The 18714-nt window shown below is 48.4% G+C and overlaps 1 protein-coding gene across 2 annotated transcripts in view; it reads right to left on the minus strand.

Moving 5' to 3' along the window:
• The window catches only part of ADAM12 (ADAM metallopeptidase domain 12), a 779249-nt gene that overhangs the window by 604543 nt on the left and 155992 nt on the right, over positions 1-18714 (minus strand). The gene's annotated exons all lie outside the window — the stretch shown is intronic.

Raw genomic sequence — 18714 nt, forward strand, 5'->3', positions numbered from 1 at the left:
AGAGACAGAGAGAAAGATAAAGATAGAGTAATAGAGAGTCATAGAGAGAGAGAGAGACACAGAGAGAGACAGACAGAGATAAAGATAGAGACAGAGGGAAAGATAGAGAGAGAGAGACAGAGATAAAGATAGAAAGAGACAGAGGGAAAGATAGACAGGGAGAGAGAGAGAGAGAGACAGAGAGAGAGAAATGGAGAGAAACAGACAGAGGGAGAGAGAGAGATAGCGATGGAGAAGGAAAGAGAGAGAGAAATAAAGATAGAAACAGTGAGATAGAGAGAGAGATAGAGAGAAAGAGACAGACAGAGGGAGAGAGAGAAAAACAGAGATAAAGATAGAGACAGAGAGGGAGAGATAGACAGAGAGAAATACAGATAAAGATAGAGTGAGACAGAGAGAGAGATAGAGGCACAGAGAGAGAGAAATGGAGAAACAGACAGGGAGAGCGAGAGCTAGAGAGAGACAGAGAGATATAGAGATAGAGACAGAGGAAGAGAGAGACGAAGTGGGAGAGAGAGACAGAGAGAGACAGACAGACAGAGAGGAAGAGAGACAGATAGAGAGGGGGAGGAAGAGAGAGACAGCGAGAGAAAGAGAGAGGGGGGAGAAAGAAAGAGATAGAGAGACATAAAGAGAGATAAAGATAGAGACAGAGAGGAAGAGAGAAACAGAGCGGGAGAGAGAGAGAGAGAGATGGAGATGGAAAGAGAGAGAAAGAGATAAAGATAGAAACAGAGAGATAGACATAGAGAGAAAGAGACAGACATAGAGGGAGACAGAGATAGAGAGACAGACAACGAGGGAGAGAGAGACAGTTAGAGTTAAAGATAGAGAGACAGAAGGAGAGATAGAGACAGAGAGGAAGAGAGATATGGAGCGGGAGAGACAGAGAGAGAGAGATAGAGAGATAAAGATAGAGACCGAGGGAGAGAGAGAGAACCAATATTTGACATGGTGCAGATTTTTTTCTGCATCGAAATCTGCACCAAAATCGCATGGAAAAAAAACCCCCACAGTGTGCAAAGCAAATAAAAAAAACACATTTTGCTGGCTTCAGGAGAAGCATGCAGATTTAAAAAAAAAAGTGTCAAAAATCCTGTCAAAAACTGCAGCGTGCGCACAGGGCCTAAGGGTGTGTGCACACTTATTAGGACTTGGAAAATAGATTAGAAATTTCTGCATCTCTTGGCAGAAAAATGTAGCATGAAACCGTCTGTTTCTGCAACGTTTTCGGTGCGTTTCTGTCAAGCGTTTTTGGTGCAGAATTTTCCCATTTATTAGTATGTGTGAAATCTGCAGCAAAAATAACGTGCTGCGGATTTATTTCTGCATCTAATCTGCAAGGAGAAAATACTCAACATGTGCAGGAGACTTCAGGATTCTCATTGACTTTGCTGCCATAAGGAAAACCTTTAGGTTTTGTGACAAACCTGCTCTCAAAAACACATAAAAAAACAATGCAAAAATGCAACATGTGCACACAGCCTTATGGCGCAGTTGTACCGCCCCGCGCTCGGCCGCAGCCAAGCTGCTTGGATCCGGGCTCGTTTGGTGGGTGGCTCGAGCGCCTCCGGACCCGGGGGTCACGTCGCTCTGCAAGGGGTTTGGCGCTACGTGTAGGGACTTCGGTGGGGAGGTTCACGGCCGGAGCCGTGGTAGTTTTTAGGGATTAAAGTTCGTGACGCCACCCACTGGTTGTGGTGAAGGTGGACACCACCGCTGCCGTTAACTAGGCTCCCGTGGACGATGTTATGCAGCCTGGTGTTGACCCCTCCGTGGGCAGGGGGTTATGGTCCCGGAGCCCGGTGGTTGTGAGGTGCGGGCAAGATGGTGTGGTGCGGTGTGCGGCCCGAGGGCACTGTTGTACTCACTATGACAGATACACCGGAGTCTCTGGTAAATCAAAAAGGATGGTGGTCGGTGCCCGCAGCCGTCTGCGCTGTGCCCCTTTCTCAGGTTGGTGGTTCCCACCTTTCTCCTGCACCTCTTTAGTAGAATTTGACTGCCTATGGTTCAGCAATGGTAGTCCGCTCCCCGGCTTGATGTGTGTCGGGGAACCCGTTTGCCCGCAGTTGCTGGCCCGTGGGATCTCTCTGCCTGGACGGTGGCTTTCTATCCCCCTCGGTGGGCTGTTGCCGTCTTTCGGGTCTTGGAACAGGAAAGGACCTAAGATCCAGACCTCAATCAGTGAATTTGACATGGTCCAGTGGCTTCTGGACCTCGTTTTGGGTCTGAGTACATTCCCTGGTGCTCTGGTTTCCAATTGCCTCCTCGGTTCAGTTCCGGCGGGCCACTACCCTGTCCCGATCCCTTACGATTCCACCAGCCGTCTTCCCGGCTCCTGCAGGCGGCAACCACCGTCTGCCTCCTTGCCAGAGGTGACTGGGCTCCAACCCAGACACCTGGTGTTAGACTGTGGCAGACCTGGGCACAGGTCTGCACTTGAACTCCACTCCACTTCACTGTCTAAACTAATCTACACGTTTTTCCTGCCTCAGGGCTTGTGAACTCCTCCTCCGCTCCCTGGTGTGAACATCAAACCCAGAGAGAGGTGACAAGGGTTTTGTAGGTTGGCTGCTGTCACCTTATTAGGGGCTGGTGTTTGTGCAGGGGGTCTACCTGTGACTACCTGGCTAGTCCAGGGCGTCACACAGTCACATACTGATTTTTACTGATATGTTCCATAAAAGAAGTTATTCAAAAATGTTGGTATCTCTTAACTAGAGATGAGCGAACCGGTCGTGCTTCGGCTTGAGTTCGGTTCGTCGAACGGAGGTCCCGTTCGAGTTCGGTTCGTCGAACGTTCGACGAATCGAACTCGAACCGCATAGGAAACAATGGCAGGCAATCACAAACACATAAAAACACCTAGAAAACACCCTCAAAGGTGTCCAAAAGGTGACAAACAACTCACAACACAACACAAACACATGGGAAAGTGACAAGGACATATACTCATGCGAAAACAAAAGAGCTGGACAAGGAAAAAGAGGAGGAGACACAGATATAGGCATGGCACGCCCTTCTAAAATCATGTAAAACACCGCAAGGTGACTCCAAGCAGAGTCTCCCTTTTATCCAAAAATTGGGCCACACACACACCCACCCCTTCAGTGGCAGCACTTGTGCCCCAGTTGTACACTTCACATGTACATTTGCATCAAGCACATTAAAAAATACGCCATCCTTAACCGTCCCCAGTATGACACCGGGGTAGGTAGCAAAGTCTTTCCTGATCCCAGCTCTGTTCATCTTGGCTCCTTTTTAAAAACACTGTAAGCAAGGGTTACTCCAAGCGGGGTCTCCCTTTTTTCCAAAAATTGGGCCCCACACACACCCACCCCTTCAGTGGCAGCAGTTGTGCCCCAGTTGTACACTTCACAGCTAGATTTGCATCAAGCACATTCAAAAATACGCCATACTTAACCGTCCCCAGGATGACACCGGGGTAGGTAGATAAAGTCTTTCCTGATCCCAGCTCTGTTCATCTTGGCTCCTTTTAAAAAACACTATAAGCAAGGGTTACTCCAAGCGGAGTCTCCCTTTTTTCCAAAAATTGGGCCACACAGACACCCCATCAGTGGCAGCACTTGTGCCCTAGTTGCAAACAGGATGTTTTGATTTGCATTAAGCACATTCCAAATCCACAAGCATTTACTCTCCCCAGGATGACACAGGGGTAGTAAATTCCTTCTGGATCCATGACTTGTTCATTTTGATGAACGTCAGTCTGTCCACATTGTCACTGGACAGACACGTGCGCTTATCTGTCAGCACACACCCAGCAGCACTGAAGACACGTTCAGAGACAACGCTGGCAGCTGGACACGACAAGATCTCCAAGGCGTAACTGGAGAGCTCTGGCCATTTTTCTAGATTTGAAGCCCAAAATGAGCAAGGCTCCATTTGCAAAGTCATGGCATCGATGTTCATTTGGAGATACTCCTGTATCATCCTCTCCAGCCGTTGACTATGTGTCAGACTTGTTGTCTCTGGTGGCCTTGCAAAGGACGGTCTAAAAAAATTATGAAAAGATTCCATAAAATTGCTGTTACCAGCACCAGATACGGTCCTACTGGTACGTGTAGACTGTTGAAGATGACAAGACCGTCCCATGTTTGTCAAGTTACAACTGGGAGATTCACTCCCTGCACCACGGTTGTTTGGTGGAAAAGCCGAGCTAAGATCGAGTAACAGCTTTTGCTGATACTCCTGCATACGTGCGTCCCTTTCTATGGCTGGAATTATGTCACAAAATTTGGACTTGTACCGGGGATCTAATAGTGTGGCAAGCCAGTAGTCATCATCACTTCTAATTTTGACAATACGAGGGTCATGTTGGAGGTAATGCAGCAAGAATGCGCTCATGTGTCTTGCGCAGCCATGCGGACCAAGTCCACACTGTGTTTGTGGCATAGAGGTGCTAACCGTTCTTTCTTCCTCTGACATCTCCCCCCAACCTCTTTCAACTGAAATTTGACCAAAATCTCCCTCATCCGCTGAGTCTTCCATGTCCATGGACAGTTCGTCATCCATTTCTTCATGTTCTCCTGCACCTTCCTCAACATTTCGCCTGCTACCATGCGCCCTTGTTGATCCCTGTCCCCCATGGTCCCATGCCTGCCGCGTTGGTGATGATGAACGTCTGGACCTTGGTGATGTTGTTGTCCCTTGAGCATATGAATCCTCCTGTAGTTCCTCCCCTTCCTGTTGTCCCATCCCCTGACTCCGAATAGTGTTTAGCGTGTGCTCCAGCATGTAAATGACTGGAATTGTCATGCTGATAATGGCATTGTCAGCGCTAAACATATTCGTCGCCATGTCGAAACTGTGCAGAAGGGTGCATAGGTCCTTGATCTGAGACCACTCCATCAGGGTGATCTGCCCCACCTCTGCATCTCGTTGGCCCAGGCTATACGTCATGACGTATTGCACCAGGGCTCTGCGGTGCTGCCACAGTCGCTGTAACATGTGGAGAGTCGAATTCCAGCGTGTCGCCACATCGCATTTCAGGCGATGAACCGGCAGGCCGAAACACTTCTGGAGCGATGCAAGTCGCTGAGCTGCGGCGGTTGAACGGCGGAAGTGAGCAGACAGTTTTCGTGCCCTGGTCAGAAGGCCATCTAGGCCGGGATAGTGTGTTAAAAATTGCTGGACAACAAGGTTCAACACGTGAGCCATACAAGGCACGTGTGTCACCTTGCCCAGGCGAAGGGCCGCACCCAGGTTTGCAGCATTGTCGCACACGGCCTTACCAGGCTGCAGGTTGAGTGGAGACAACCATTTATTAAACTCGGACCGCAGAGCTGACCACAACTCCTCAGCTGTGTGACTCTTATTCCCAAGACAAGTCAAGCTAAAGACCGCCTGATGCCGTTGCGCTCTGCTGCCAGCATAGTAATGAGTGGTGCGTGATTCCTTCTGCGCAGTGAGAACGCTGGTGGCCTGACCAGGCAGGCTTGGGGCGGAGGTGGAGGACCCAGATGAGGTGGAGGAGGCAGAAGCAGTGGCGGACCTTGGACAGACAGAGGATTGACACACAAGTCGTGGGGACGGCAAGACTTGTGCAGCAGACCCTTCACCATCTATCACCATAGTTACCCAGTGCCCAATCAGCGACATGTAACGTCCCTGTCCATGCTTACTGGTCCAAGTATCGGTGGTGAAATGCACCCGTTCACACACAGAGTTTCTCAAGGAAGCAGTGATGTTGTGTGCGACATGCTGGTGTAGCGCGGGCACACCTTTCTTAGAGAAGTAGTGGCGACTGGGCATCTGGTACTGGGGCACAGCGACAGACATAAGGTCTCTAAAATCCTGTGTGTCCACCAGGCGGAAAGGCAGCATTTCGGTAGCCAAGAGCTTACAGAGGGATAAAGTCAACCTCTTAGCTTTGTCATGGGTCGCAGGAAATGGCCTTTTATTCTTTGTGAGGAAAGTGCAGGCATAGACATGATGTTGCCTTCATCCAACGTTGGTGCAATCGATGTCTGAGAGAGCTGTACACACGCACTTGTTTCCCCTTCCAAACCAACTGACGACCTACCAAGCAAACTGCCTGTTGCGGTTACAGTGGTGGAAGCTGTGCGTGGAAAACCAGGTGTGACAGCTGTCCCCACAGTTCTAGAAGATGAAGAGCGCGCGGATGCACTAGAAGGGGCAGGCGGTGGATGGTTCGCTCCGCTAGGCCGCATTGCAGCACGGTGAGCTTCCCACCGGGACATATGATATTTATTCATGTGACGATTCATGGAAGAAGTTGTCAAACTGCTGAGGTTTTGACCTCTACTAACAGAATCGTGACAAATTTTACAGATCACATAATTTGGGCGATCTTTTGCTATGTCAAAAAAGGACCAGGCTAGGCAAGGCTTAGAGGGCATGCGACCTGTTGATCAACCCCGACTAGTGCTCAGAGGCAGAGTGGTGGCTGAGGATGCAGTTGTAGACGTGCTACCACTACTCCGACTCTGTCCAGGAAGGCGCAAGTTAACTTCGTCATCAGTTGCATCCTCCTCCACCACCTCTGTTGACCTCCTCGAGTGCCTGACTGTGGGTTGACAGTAGGTGGGATCTAGAACTTCCTCATCAATTGTTGTGTTTGCACTCCCCTCACCCTCAGACCGAGCCTCTTCTTTCCCTGACCGAATATTTAAGTTGTCATCCCAATCTGGTATCTGTGTCTTATCGTCATCAGTATGTTCCTCATTGTCTATAACCACAGGTGTTACAGTTGGTGAAAAAGGGTCAACATTATGCTCAGAAACGTGGTCCTCATGGCCTGAATCAGAGTCACAAAGGTTCTGGGCATCACTGCAGACCATTTCCTGGTCTGTACTCACTGTAGCTTGGGAGCAGACCTCTGATTCCCAGGCTATAGTGTGACTGAACAGCTCTCCAGACTCAGCCATCTCAGTTCCACCATACTGTGCAGGGCGGATGGAGACTTCAGAGCTGGGAGAAAGCAAGTTTGATTGGGATGACAACTCAGAGGACTGGTGGCGGTAGTTGAGGTGGCGGAGAGGGCACTTGTTTGACCACTTGAGATCCATTCAAGCATTTTCCTTTTTTGGCCATCATCTACCTTTGTTCCAGTTGTCCGTGTCCGTAAAAAAGGGAGCACATCGGATTGTCCACGGTAAGTAGTAGACATCTTACTTTTGCTGGAAGATGGTCTACCTTCAGCAGATGTTAATGGAGCTTTGCCACCTTCCCCACGGACAACCCTTTTTTTCCTTTTCCAACACGCCTCTTACCCTTTCCACCAGCATCTGTCATTTTGCCACTCATTTTGATTGCGACAAGATTGTGCACTTAAAATGTGGTAGTAAAAATTGAGAGGTGGTGTAGATTGCAGCGGTGGTCTAGCTTTATTAACAGCAGAATAAACAACAATAATTATCCCTGACAATGCAACTACGGCCCTTAAACTGGCAGCATAGTTTGCTAGTATAATGGCTTAGTAACAATGAGTTTGAGTGTGCAATGCAGAGGTGCTGCAAATATCTTTGCACTTGTGGGACGATACAGAAGTCCAACAGCCACGTTTAGGATGCCACTAAGTTCACTCAGTGTTTGCTAGTATAATGGCTTAGTAACAATGAGTTTGAGTGTGCAATGCAGGCAGACGTGCTGCAAATATCTTTGCACTACTGGGACTAGACAAAAGTCCAATAGCCACGTTTAGGATGCCACTAAGTTTCCTCAGTGTTTGCTAGTATAATGGCTTAGTAACAATGAGTTGGAGTGTGCAGAGGACAGGAGGGTACAGTGCCAGGGTTGTGGGTCTGGGTAGAGGAAAGGAAGCCTCCCTTTCTATCCCTCCTAATGGGGAAATGCAGCGAGGAAATCCCTGACCTTAGCTAAACAGACGCTGTCATCTTGTGTAGCTGTTAAACTCTGTTTTCAGGACCTGTCACCTATGGCTCTGACCCTGCCGGTATGAACCCTTAAAAGGACTGATAGAAAGTGCTATCCCTAAGCTGTCCAGCGCTGTGTATGGAGCGTACACAGCTGTATCGGAGATAGGAGCTGCGCCAGTGATGACTGACACCAAGGACGCAGAAGGCAGATAATGGCGTGCTGGAGGAAAATGTCCGGTTTTATAATGCAGGGACATGTGACATGGAAATCCTATCACACATGCCGTTGCTTCTCTGGCTAAAAGTCCACTTAGCTGTGTGTGTGTCTGGGATTGGCTGACATGCTGGCCCGCCCCACTACACGCGCGCGCTTAGGGAAGGAAGACAAGGAAAAAAAAAAAAAATGGCGATCGCCATTATCCATACAGCAGTGATCTGAATGCGCTGTTCCCGCACACTATACACTGAAATGTCATAATAGTGTGAGTCACAGAGTGACTTACACTATTACAGCGGAAAGCCAGCTAGGAATTTGCTGGTCTTTTTGCTGCTAGAACCGTTCTCGAACGGATCTAGAACTATCGAGCTTTAGCAAAAAGCTCGAGTTCTAGTTCGATCTAGAACAGCCCCCAAAATCACTCGAGCCGCGAACTGGAGAACCTCGAACCGTGAACCGCGCTCAACTCTACTCTTAACCCTTATGCCTTTTTGCTTTTTACTATTATTGATCACATCACTACCTCCTAGAGGACAAGCACCACTCTCTTCCATCCTCATCTGTTAGCCGCCATGCAGCTTGCTCTTTTTCTTACACACTTGAAGGTGGAAGTGTTATTTCCTGACCGGCCTTCATAATCCAATAGGAAATTCCTATTATCATTCTCTGTCATTATTGGCGGTATACACTGACGGTCTGCTTCCTATTAGTTTATTGCCACTTCTTGGAAAAAATCCAGCAACAAAAAAAAAGATTCTAAGAATTCTTCTGCATCCTTCAGCTCAAATAAGAGTCCTATCCAACGGGCTGAAAGTGATTAGAAAGTCATTTCCAACTAATGTGTCAAAATTGTACAAGAAATACTAACAGACGAAAAGACCAAAAAGCAGTAAAAAAATTGCTGCAGGATTGAAAACATCTCAAGGTTGATCCTTATATTACAGAGCCGTTGTGGATTTGTTGCGTGTAACTTGTACGGAGCTGATCTATCTTTGGGCCCTTCCACACGTCCATGCAAAAAAATAAATGTTTTGCACGGTCCGTTGTGGAGTTCCGTGGGCTATCCGTGTGTCAGTGTGTGTCGCATCAGTGTGCTGTCCTTGTGGTAGCCGTCTGACATCCGGATAGCACACGGACAGAATGAACTTGTCTACTTACCTGTCTCCGGCGCTGCTGTCACACTTGCTTCCGGGTCCGTGGTCAGTGCAATGAATATTCATAAGGCATAATGAGTGGGCCCGGAAGCAACAGCAGCGCCAAGGTAAGAAGTACTGGAGACAGGTAAGTATAAAAATCCATTTCATTTCAATGAGGTGTCCTCTGGTATGTGTCACACTGATGTCAAATGGATCACATCATTGTGCGGCCCGTGTGACATCCATGCTCCCAGCCCGAAATGGACATGTCTCGGTGAGGAGCACCTGGACATACATGTGCTCCATACAAACACACAGTCCATGTCAAATCACCAACATATGAACAAAACCCATTGAATTTAATTGGACTACGTGTGCCCATGTCTCCGGTTCACGTGGAAATGGACACCAAACGTACCGGAGACACAGATGTGTGGCAGGGGGCCTTAGAATCAGTCTGGTGTGAATTGAGTAACGAGTGTCAGGGGTCTAGGGCTCAGCCACCCCCATAGGTAAAAGTACTGTGTTATGCTTGACAAAGAACTGTGTTATGTTTGGTATGGCCACTAGATGGCCATGGTGTAGTGATCGGGTTAATTGCAGGGAGGAGTGTAGTCAATAAAAAGGCAAGTAATCAAGAAATAACCAGGAGAGTCCCTAGTAAAGTAGGAGGAATAAGAAGCTGTGTCTGCGGGAAATGAAACAAGCAAGGAGTCCCGTTAACCTAAATTTGGTCGGACCTTCTGGTCAAATTCGGACCCCAGACACGCAGGGTCCAAGTTTGGAGAGGAGTGGTTGCAACTGCGTTATTACCAGGAAAAGTCGGACCTTTGGTCGGACCTTCGGGTCAAATCCGGACCCCAGACACACAGGGTCCTAGTTTGGAGAGGACTGGTTGCAACTGCATTATTACCAGGAAAAGTCGGACCTTTGGTCGGACCTTCGGGCGAAATCTGGATCCCAGACACTCAGGGTCCTAGTTTGGGGAGGACTGGTTTCAACTACATCCCTAGTAGTGGGTTAAGTCCGTGCGTTCTGGGTGGCGTCCATTTCCCTGGATAGATACCAAAAGAATCCCTTCAGAAGGTAGAAGGTTAGTGTGGCCCTAAAAGAGAGGGCAAATACCCAACGTGAGAGCAGAGGAGTGCTGCCGTAATAAGCCCCTTCAATAGCGAAAGCTAATTCCCTGTGGGTGGGAAAAAGTGTGCTAAAGGACTTTATGGATCTGCTAATGTACAATGACGTCAGAAGAGGAGATGAGGGGCTTGAAGACATTCAAGGAGGCCTAAGTACCAAGGAAGCGGTTGGCCGGCAAAGTGTATACAATACCATTTGCTATTTTAACAAGATTGTGCCTGCATTCTGCTTGACAAAGATCTATGTTTGATGCCACGAAGTAAAGTTCCTGTGATAAAAAGAATATTGCAGGTGTCTGTGTCAATGCAAATGTATTTTATTTGTTTATTTGCACAAGAGAGGCGACCAGGGCCTGAGGTGGTGACATCGGGCTGTGCTGCAGTCAAGAAGCCTCTGCTGCGACTACAAACTCCCCCGTCTGCCCCGCCAACATGAGTGTAATAGAAGTCAAGGAGAAACTTGAGCATTGTTAAACTCCGATGCTCGATCGAGTAGGAAACATATCAGTAGTCACTCAGGATCACAAACAAAATCATAAGGCCATAGTGTAGACTAGAAACAAGTCACGTTCAAGGACAGGATTCACAAAGTCAAAGCAAAAAACTAGAGTCAGTAACACACTGTTGAGGAGAGCCATAAGATGAAATACTTAATTAACCTCTTGACAAGGGATTGTGGGAAATGTCGATTTGCCTTCTATAATTCATGTTTCAGATCATACACATGACACAGATTTAAAGATGGCTGCCATTTCCTGTTCTCCACACCTTGCCTGGAATGCAAGGAATGTCTAGATGTAAGAAGACCACCATATAAGGAAGGACCCCTGGTCAAGCTAGAAGACCAACCCACAGATCAGATGACACTATGGATTCCATCACTGAAGTCAGACCCGCCCATCAACAGCAACACTGATCTCCCCATTGGCTAGCCCATGAACTGTCCCACTAAATGGGCACATCTGAACTTGTCTAGCCTATATTAGAAGACGCACGCTCTGTACTCAGTCTCGTTGGCTGTCATTTTTACTGTGATCAAGAAGAGATTTCATATCCGACTGTGTCTGGTGTGAATTCTTTATGCATGCACTTGGTCTATACCAATTAGGCCAGACAGTAGGCAACTAGTGATCTCTGGTTAAGAGTTCACCCCAACAACACAACTAGAGGCAGATAGCTGGGAGTTTAAATAGTGTGTGCCCCACCCTAGGCTCAAAGCAGGGCGTTAACGAGACAATGTAAAGGAATTAGCCTACAGGTGCCTTGCCTGAAGTACTACAAGTCCCAAGATGCTAAACAGAACTGCTCCAGTGTTGCGTTGCGTGGAACAGCACAGCCTAGTGACGGAAGAAGAGATAGAATGAGTGAATACAGATGTGGATGTTACTACAAGGACTATAAAAGGTGATCGGTGCTACATTTTTAATGAAACCCAGTTGCAAAAATTAATTTTAGATGCATTTAAGTAGAGAAAAAAAAATGTCCGTTATATCCTTCAAATTTTTAGGAATAACTAATGGAGAAGTTGAGCTTGTGATCAAATTTGTAATTGCTGCGGTGGAGGGGGTTTGACCAAGGACTAGTGATCAATGTGGAATCCACCAGTCAGTTTTTTGCTTTTCTTCATTAATCACCTTTCCAGTCGATAGGTGGGGAATGTCAGTGGCTACCGTACATCTAAAAGAATTAATATAGACAACATAGTTACAAAATAAATGCAGAAGCAGAAAGATTGGGCGCAAGTCATGGCACAGTATAGTACAAGGATGTTTCTGTCTGCAGAAATCACTCAGGCAGAGCGGATGTGGTCTGGTTGGCAGCCACAAGGCATTTGTGCAGTAGTAAAGATCTTCCTAATGTGACAGCCTCACCTTCTCCTGCACTTACTGTTCCTGGAACAAGCTTGTCCTATCTGGCCCATTCCCAGGGAATAACTGTAGCCGAGCCGCAAACATACAAATCCCTGTTGTTGTGCTCATATGGACAAAAATCTGGGGAAGTGGCCACTATTCATTATATTCAGGATAAGGATACATCCCAAACCCATATGGCCATGCGAGCTGCCGTGGGTTTCCGCTTGGACAGTTTGAAACCCCCAAAACCGCAAACACATTAACAACATACCGTCAATTAGATAATTATATGCGATAGACTTTCATTACCAGTCAGTCACGTTTGTATTTATCCCTTTAGGAAGAGTAATAATTTATAAGACTTGATTTCTCCCAAAGACAAATTTTCTGCAACTTAAAATTATCGTCACCGTCACTGAGGTTTTCAATGTTGCTTATGAAGCGGATATACTATATACTAGCTGTAGGACCCGGCGCTGCATAGGATAGTAACTGTCTCTCTCCCACTCTCCCTCTCTTTCTTTCTCCTTCTCTGTCTGTCTCTTTCCCTGTCTGTCTGTTTCTCTGTCTGTCTATTGTTCTGTCTGTCTCTCTGTGTGTCTCTCTGTTTCTCTCTGTCTCTTTCTATCTCCCTGTCTTTCTCTCTGTCTCTCTATCTGTCTGTCTCTCTCACTCTGTTTTTATCTCTCTATTTCTGTCTCCATCTCTGTCTGTCTCTCTGTCTCTCTCTGTCTGTCTCTCGCTCTGTCTGTCTCTCTATCTGTCTATCTCTCTCTGTTTCGCTCTGTCTCTTTCTATCTCCCTGTCTGTCTGTCTCCATCTCCGTCTGTCTCTCTCTGTGTCTCTATCGCTATCTCTCTGTCTGTCTCTCTCTGCCTGTCTCTCTATTTCTGTCTGTGTCTCTCTGTCTGTCTCTCTCTCTGTCTCTCTCTGTTTCTCTGTCTCTTTCTATCTCCCTGTCTGTCTTTCTCTCTGTCTGTATATCTGTCTGTTTCTCTCTGTCTGTCTCTCACTTTGTCTGTTTTTTGGTCTGTCTCTCTGTCTCTGTCTGTCTCTCTTTCTCTTTATCTCTCTGTCTCTGTCTGTCTCTCTATTTTTGTCTGTTTCTATTTGTCTGTCTCTGTCTATATCTCTCTCTGTTTCTCTCTGTCTCTTTCTATCTCCCTGTCTGTCTCGCTGTCTGTCTCTCTATCTGTCTCTCCACCGAAATCATATTACCTCACGCATAAGCTTCTTATACTAAGAATGTCCTTCATTGCTTATAGCAACCAATTACAGCTCCTATTAATGACCTGTAGCTCTCAGCTCCATTGACTTTAATGGAGGCAGGTTTTTTGGAGAGTAACTGTAAAGTGCGGGGTTAAACATTCCCATCAAACACAGTCTATGACGTTCCCTGAGTCACATGATGCATCTGTGCAAAATTTTATGATTGTAAATGCGACGGTACAGATTCCTTTAGCGGACATACATACACACACACATATACATACAGCTTTTTACAGTATATTAGATATAGTATTCAAAGAAGTTTTTAATGTGGAGTTTGAAGCAGAACAGCTTCAATATCAAGGCAAAAAACAAACAAAAGATGGCTTTTTCAGGTGGATTCCAATACAGAAACTGCTTGAAAAACCTATCAAAAAGTTTTCAAAAGTATGATCAGAAGCATTTCTATGCAAAAATGATTTGCTGTGCAGATATTCAGGCTTTTGACCATTCTAACCCTTTTCAGGTTTCTAATAAAGCAAAGCAGTTAAAGGGGTTATCCGGCTTCTTTGACATTTTTTTTTTTATTTCCCTATTGGGCTACATTGGGGCAGATAAGTAGATAGAGACCACTTACCTGCCCTGCTGTCAGCCCCCTCTCCCCCGGCTCAGAGCGGTCATGTGACAGCTCCTGCCGCGATTTTGCTGCTTCCGGTCATTTCATGTCAACATGGGCAGGGCCATGTTGACATGCAAATCTGGAAACAGCATGTCGCCTCCCTGCTGGGTATCTACAGTGTGATGAGCCCCGCCCCCTTCCCTGCACCCTCCCACACATTCCCCCGCACCTCTTTTACTCTACAGTAACCTCCCCCTGCATTGCTGTGGGGTCCGTGACCTGGGGGAGGGGCCTGGCGGCGGCTGCCGTGGTGTCAGCGCCAGCACCGGGCCCCTGCTCAGGATCACACATTCAAATGTACCGGCATCACAGATCACCGATGCCGGTACATTTGAAAGTGCTGATGAGAAGCAGCGCAGCGCTGCTTCTCATCACTGTCCCGCTGTCTGTGCTCTCTTCAGCACAGCGGTGACGTCACTACTGTGCTGATATGTCCAGAGCACAGACAGCGCGCGAACGTGCAGGAGCGGCGGGGACCGAGGAAGGGTGAGTATGTATTCCACATGTGTTCCCGATGGGGATGGGGATGGGGATGGGGGGGGTTGCAGAGCCATATGTGTGCGTGTGCAGAGCCATATGTGTGCGGTGCAGAGCCATATGTGTGCGTGTGCAGAGCCATGTGTATGCGTGTGCGGTGCAGAGCGATATGTGTGCGTGTGCGGTACAGAGCCATATGTGTGCGTGTGCGGTGCAGAGCCATATGTGTGCGGTGCAGAGCCATATGTGTGCATGTGCGGTACAGAGTCATATGTGTGCGTGTGCGGTACAGAGCCATATGAGTGCGTGTGCGGTGCAGAGCCATATGTGTGCGTGTGCAGAGCCATATGTGTGCGTGTGCGGTGCAGAGCCATATGTGTGCGTGTGCAGAGCCATGTGTGTGCGTGTGCGGTGCAGAGCCATATGTGTGCGTGTGCAGAGCCATATGTGTGCGTGTGCGGTGCAGAGCCATATGTGTGCGGTGCAGAGCCATATGTGTGCATGTGCGGTACAGAGCCATATGTGTGCGTGTGCGGTGCAGAGCCATATGTGTGCGTGTGCAGATCCATATGTGTTTGTGTGCGGTGCAGAGCCATATGTGTGCGTGTGCAGAGCCATGTGTGTGCGTGTGCGGTGCAGAGCCATATGTGTGCGTGTGCGGTACAGAGCCATATGTGTGCATGTGCAGAGCCATATGTGTGCGTGTGCGGTGCAGAGCCATATGTGTGCGGTGCAGAGCCATATGTGTGCGTGTGCGGTGCAGAGCCATATGTGTGCGGTACAGAGCCATATGTGTGCGTGTGCGGTGCAGAGCCATATGTGTGCGCATGCGGTGCAGAGCCATATGTGTGCGGTGCAGTGCCATATGTGTGCGTGTGCGGTGCAGAGCCATATGTGTGCGGTGCAGAGCCATATGTGTGCGTGTGCGGTGCAGAGCCATATGTGTGCGTGTGCAGAGCCATGCGTGTGCGGTGCAGAGCCATATGTGTGCATGTGCGGTACAGAGCCATATGTGTGCGTGTGCGGTGCAGAGCCATATGTGTGCGTGTGCAGAGCCATATGTGTGCGTGTGCGGTGCAGAGCCATATGTGTGCGGTGCAGAGCCATATGTGTGCGTGTGCGGTGCAGAGCCATATGTGTGCGTGTGCGGTGCAGAGCAATATGTGTGCGGTACAGAGCCATATGTGTGCGTGTGCGCGGTGCAGAGCCATATGTGTGCGCGTGCGGTGCAGAGCCATATGTGTGCGGTGCAGAGCCATATGTGTGTGTGTGCAGAGCCATGTGTGTGCGTGTGCGGTGCAGAGCCATATGTGTGCGTCTGCGGTACAGAGCCATATGTGTGCGTGTGTGGTGCAGAGCCATATGTGTGCGTGTGCAGAGCCATATGTGTGCGTGTGCGGTGCAGAGCCATATGTGTGCGTGTGCAGAGCCATATGTGTGCGTGTGCGGTGCAGAGCCATATGTGTGCGTGTGCAGAGCCATATGTGTGCGTGTGCAGAGCCCGATGTGGGGCTGTTATTTGCAATGCTGTAGTGATACCAGGTCAGGTGCTGGGGAAGAATACTGACAGGGACTGTGTGTGCAGGGGGCGTGTGCAGGGGGCGGGCAGAGGGTGGGGCTGGACCCTGAGGCCGGGCGGTGCCAGCTGTGACTGGGGAGGTTCAGCACAGGAAGTGGTCAGTTTGCTGGATCTGAATGTAAACAAAGAGCTGCAGAGAATAAAGGGTGAATTCAAGAGGAACAAAAGTTAGAAAACAAAAAATAACAATGTAGGGGGGATTTATATGACAATACAGCACAGATAAACTCAAACATTTTTGTTAAGCTAATGTCGGACAACTCCTTTAAAAGAAGGGACATCTCCACTGTTCTGGTGTTTTTTACTTCGAAAACATTCTTTAGTTTACAATACAATATAAGTTGATGGGAAAGCTTAAAAGATGCCTGAAGACAACGGGATGTATTTTTGGAGCATTTTGCCTCCATTTTTGCTTAAAAAATTACTAGCGGTTTCTTCATTGAACAAAGGTAAAACTAAAGCGAACAGGAAATGAGTAAAAAAAAGACTTCACAAAAACCATAGGAAATCCTCGTAAAAACTGCTAGTGGTTAAAACTGTCAGAAAAACGATCAAGAAATGACCGAAAAAAAATACACAAAAGACGCTTCAGAGAAAAACCGGACGGTGAGCAGGGTGCCATGGGTATGTCACAGGTGACAGACAGTCATGTGGTTTCTGGCAAGAGAAGGTCACAGCATTTGGCAGCGCAAAACGCTCCCTGACTTTGCATTGTTTCCCAGCTGGATTTTTATCTCTCCCCCTTTTTGACCCAGCAGGAGCTCGCCTTCCACCCAGCTCCTGATCATCCGTATTGTCTTGGTGCTTAAATACGTCCATCTTTCCTGGACTGGTGCTGGTGATATTATTCTGTTCATTCAAGCTCTGGTTGCAAGCAGGTGGCTTGCTCTCATCTGTAGTATCATTGCTTAAGCTTTGCAGAACTCCTGCCTGAGTAATCTGTGGATAAGTAGTTCATGCTTTTCCCCTTTGTGTCTTCTTTTAGCATTTAGTAGGGATGACGAAGAGCACATCCCACCTGTTCTATATTTAGGGTCCAGCACTAGTGATACCTAGGGTCAGGTATCTGGCTTTGCAAATAGGTGCAGGTCTAGGGTGGTGAGGGACCTCAGGGACCAGCAGTAGGTTTGGTCATGAGTCACTATCTCCCCCTTTCCTAGACTCGGGGGTCTCCTTCTCTTTCGCAGCTCGCTTGGTATTTCCCTGTCTCCAGCATGACACAGTGTCAGAGACAGTTAAGGTTGGGACTAGAGCACAGTGGGAGGGGTTATCAGGTAGGGAAAGAGACAATTCCCTTCTAGAAGTCAAATAGGGCTCTGTGTGTAACAAGGCAGTTGTATGGTCTAAAATGTCATCAAGGCTACAAGCAGTAGATGACTCCTGACACGTAGAAAAAGAGAGACTGAGACTAAAGGCCGCTTTACACGCTGCGACATTGCTCAAGCGATCTCGTTAGGGTCACGGAATTTGTGACGCACATCTGGCCGCTTTAAGGATACCGTTGCGTGTGACACCTATGAGCGATTTTGCATCATTGCAAAAACGTGCAAAATCGCTCATTGGTGACATGGGGGGTCCATTCTCTAATATCGTTGCTGCAGCAGTAACGAGGTTGTTCCTCATTCCTGCGGCAGCACACATCTCTCCGTGTGACACCGCAGGAACGAGGAACCTCTCCTTACCTGCCTCCCGCCCGCAATGCGGAAGGAAGGAGGTGGGCGGGATGTTCGTCCCGCTCATCTCCGCCCCTCCGCTTCTATTGGGCGGCGGTTCAGTGACGCAGCTGTGACGTCGCTGTGACGCTAAACGAACCACCCCCTTAGAAAGGAGGCATTTTGCCGGTCACAGCAACGTCGCCGGGCAGGTAAGTAGTGTGACGGGTCCGGGCGATGTTGTGCGCCACGGGCAAGCGATTTGCCTATGTCGCACAACCGATGGGGGCGGGTACCCACGCTAGCGATATCGGTCACGATATCGCAGCGTGTAAAGTGGCCTTAAGGCAATGTGATCTATAGGAGCTGACCAATACATTGAGTAAAGGACTGTGTCAGGTTCAGAGACTGACTGTTAAGCGGGCTGTACACGCTACGATATTTCTAGCAATTGCTAGCGATATCGTATGCAAAAGCACCCGCCCCCGTCGTGCATGTGATATCGTGTGATCGCTGCCGCAGTGAACATTATCGCTACGGCAGCGTCACACGCACTTACCTGGTCGTCGTCGTCGCTGTGACTGCCGAACAATCCCTCTCTCAAGGGGAAGGTGCGTTCGGCGTCACGGCGACGTCACTAAGCGGCCGGCCAATCAAAGCGGAGGGGCGGAGATGAGCGGAACGTAACATCCCGCCCACCTCCTTCCTTCCTCATTGCGGGCGGGATGCAGGTAAGGTGAGGTTCCTCGCTCCTGCGGTGTCACACACAGCGATGTGTGCTGCCGCAGGAACGAGGAACAACATCTATAAACAACCATTAACAATTTTTGGTTTTAGGACGACCTCTCCATGGTGAACGATTTTCACCAGTTTGGAGGACGTTTAAGGTCGCTGGTAACTGTTACACGCTGCGA

Source organism: Anomaloglossus baeobatrachus, chromosome 5 (genome assembly GCF_048569485.1).
Source record: "Anomaloglossus baeobatrachus isolate aAnoBae1 chromosome 5, aAnoBae1.hap1, whole genome shotgun sequence".
NCBI lineage: Eukaryota > Metazoa > Chordata > Amphibia > Anura > Aromobatidae > Anomaloglossus > Anomaloglossus baeobatrachus.